Below are 3,754 nucleotides of genomic sequence, written 5' to 3'. Positions count from 1 at the left end.
GAACGTTGAACATGATATACACGTATATAGTTTTTAACTGAACGTTGAACATGATATACACGTATATATTTTTTAATTGAACGTTGAACATGATACACACGTATAGTTTTTAACTGAACGCTGAACATGATATACACGTATATATTTTTTACTTGAACGATGAACATGATATACACGTATATATTTTTTAATTGAACGATGAACATGATATACACATATATATTTTTTAATTGAACGTTGAACATGATATACACGTATATATTTTTTAATTGAATGCTCAACATGATATACACAAATATATATTTTTTAATTGCAATGAGACAGATATCCATTCTTTGTTCAATTTATAATACTGATATTTTGGGTTGTTTTGTCACAAGCACGTGTGTATATTTTATTGACATTGTGAAAATAAGTCGACATAGTTGGAAAGATGATTCATTCAAATAAAAATAACAAATCCTTAAGCTTGCCTGGTGCGTGGTCAGTCTGGGATTGATCCCTGCCGGTGGGCCCAATTGGCTATTTTTCGTTCCAGCCAGTGAACCACAACTGGTATATCAAAGGCTGTGGTATGTGCTATCCTGTCTATGGGATGGTACATATAAATCCCTTGCTACAAGTACTAATGGAAAAATTTAGCAGGTTTCCTCTCTAAGACAATATGTCAGAATTACCAAATGTTTGACATTTAATAGCCAATAATTAATAAATCAATGCACTCTAGAGGTGTATAGTGAAATAAAACCAACTTTAACTGGCAGGTTTGAATATAAAATGAATGCCAAATCCGCGAGATCTACACATGTATACTCTTCAAAAGAAGAAACGCAAAACCACATTGTCGTAACATTTGGAGAATTGATTTAATTATTGAATGGTGAGTCCGATAATTACCAAATGTTGCAGGATTGTTCACAATTCACTCTAGTCCATTGTGAGTAAGTGATAGGACACACCACCAAGGTCAAGGTCATCTGGAGTCAATACCGGGTGTGGCCTCCGCGTGTGTTGACAACTGCCTGGCACCGCCTGCCCATTGAACCAACCAGAGTACGGATGACGTCCCGGGGGATGGTGGCCCACTCGGCCTGCAAGGCTGCTGCCAGCTCGGGCAGGGTCTGGGGCTGTGGTTGTCGCTGTCGGAGGCGTCGGTCCAACTCGTCCCATAGATGCTCAATTGGGTTCAAATCCGGTGATATCGATGGCCAAGGAAGGACATTAATGTTGTTGTTCTGTAGGAAAGCCGTTGTGAGACGTGCTATGTGAGGCCTGGCGTTGTCATGTTGGAACACTGCGTTGGCATTGGCCATAACTGGAACGATGTGTGGCCGGAGGATCTGGTCAATGTAGCCCTGTGCATTCAGGTTGCCCTGCACGTGGACCAGGTCAGTTCTGCCAGTGTGTGAGATGGCTGCCCACACCATGACACTACCCCCGCCGAATCTGTCCACTTCCTGCACGCAGTTTGCCGCATAACGTTCACCACGACACCTATACACGCGACATCTTCCATCATGACGTCGGAGCAGAAATCGGGACTCGTCACTGAACCACACCTGTCTCCATCGCAGTTGAGGCCATTGTCGATGAATCTGGCACCACTGCAGTCGGAGTCGACGGTGTTGTGGTGTTAAGATGACACCTCGAACTGGACGTCTGGCACGAATTCCTACCTCACGTAGGCGGTTCCGTACAGTCTGGTCGGATATCCTGCGCAAACCTGGTATTGCTGCGGCTGTGGAGGTGGCAGTAGTCAATCGTTCCCGAAGGTGGCGTACCCGGATGTAGCGGTCCTGCCCGGGGGTAGTGACCCGTGGTCGACCGGATCTAGGGAGGTCACGTGTTGATCCATGTTGCTGGTAACGGTCCCACAGTCTGGAGATGGTGCTTGGGGACACATGGAATGCCCTGGCAACGGCCGTTCTGGATTCACCTGCGTCTAGTCGGCCGATGGCATTGTTTCTCTGCGGTTCACTGAGATGTGGCATGTCCTGGATTGTCAACTGTCGGCCAGATACAGAGGCCAGGCAAGCGAACACCCTGCACTTTTATACTGTCGGTGTTCATGTTGCACGTGCAGACAATGCACGTGCAGTGGTGACATGGTTTGCACGTGGCTGCGTTTTTGCGAATATTCACATTTTGGAACTTTATTGTACAGTAGCTGCGTTTTATCGAATGTAACCGTGGGAATGTGTTTGGGACATGCAATGACCTTATATTCACAAAGCATGAACCGGTAGGAAACATAAAATCGGAGTTATAACCCATTTGTACCCTTTTGCGTTTCTTTTTTTGAAGAGTATATTTTAACTTGCCTTGTTCTTGTCTGGGTGGTGTTTTACGGCCATCTGCTTGAACGTCTTTCTAATGTCTTTGCTTGAGGCTGACCTCGGCACACCAAGGAGCTCGTAATAATCATCACCCCCGGCAACACAGCAGTGAAAGAATACCACCGCAATGAGAAACAAGTCCCTCACAAAATGAATGTAATTAGAGCTGGAATATATCTGGATGAACACATCAAACGAAAAGTACTTCATGTTGCAAAATATTAAATGCCCACAATTACGTTTAATAAACGTCTCCTCCAAGTTGTTATGGCTTCCTAGTTCACATACATTTATCCTGGGCTATATTCTTGTTCTGCAAAAAAAATAACCAGAAAAAAAACACAACATGATACAGTTTGACAAATGCCACACTAAAAAATCATTAATATGAAAGGACCTCAGCAGAGGGATCTAATAGTAATTTTAAACAGGACAACTATACCAAGGTTTTATTTCTAAAATTTCACTCCACACCTATGGCTTAAAGGGACATTCCCGAGTTTGTTGCAATTTTGAAGATGTTATCGACTAACAGAGACTTTTTAACAATTGTAATTACATATCAAATATATTTTTCTGCATATCATATTAGTGGCTGTATATTAAACGTGTTTCTGATCGTTCTAATATTTGTACTAGGTTAAATTTCATTTCCTAAAATATGTTTTTTTTCGTACGTACAAAATTATTTGAAGACAATCTCCAGTTTGGGCTTCTTACAAATATTAAGACAACCAGATACACATTGAATATACAGACACTGATATTCTAAACAAGTTAATATATTTAATATGTAAGTTGAATCATAGGAATATTTTATTAGTCGGAAACATCTTACAATGCAGCAAACTCAGGAATGTTCCTTTAAACTTTGTGAATCTTAGTGTCATTTTATGTAGTACTTGTATAAATTTATTAAAATTAATATATCTATTTTGCATTATGAAATGTTTTAGGGGAGGTATGTAAGAGGTGTTTGTCAGGTGTTTTGTGACATTTTCAAAATATGACTAAAAGTTATATAAAAATATGCACAGCTAAAGTAAAGTCACAGACAGGTGACAAAACCAAACATGTTTATGTTAGAGCTAACTGGTACTGCCCACTCAAAAATTATTAACATGTAAAATTTGCCTTAAAAACACATTTCTCATGAAATTACACCCAGGCATTTAGTGTAAAAATAGCAGACTGTGTAGGATTTTCCAGGATGCGTGCGAGCCCTGAGACAAACTGAAATTACTGTTGAATTTACTGTCAAGTATTTAATTTTATAACTGACACTTTTTGTTAGAAGTGGAAATTTGGATTAATGAAAAACTGGTAAATTCATTTGTAATACAGATAGGCAATATATGTTCGAATAAGTAAATAGTTTGTAAAAGATAAATTTCCTACAATCTGATTAAAATTAGCTC

The sequence above is a fragment of the Gigantopelta aegis genome, chromosome 7 (assembly GCF_016097555.1).
Source record: "Gigantopelta aegis isolate Gae_Host chromosome 7, Gae_host_genome, whole genome shotgun sequence".
Classification (NCBI taxonomy): Eukaryota; Metazoa; Mollusca; class Gastropoda; order Neomphalida; family Peltospiridae; genus Gigantopelta; species Gigantopelta aegis.
The sequence above is the reverse complement of the archived record's forward strand: the minus strand, read 5'-3'. Positions refer to the sequence as shown.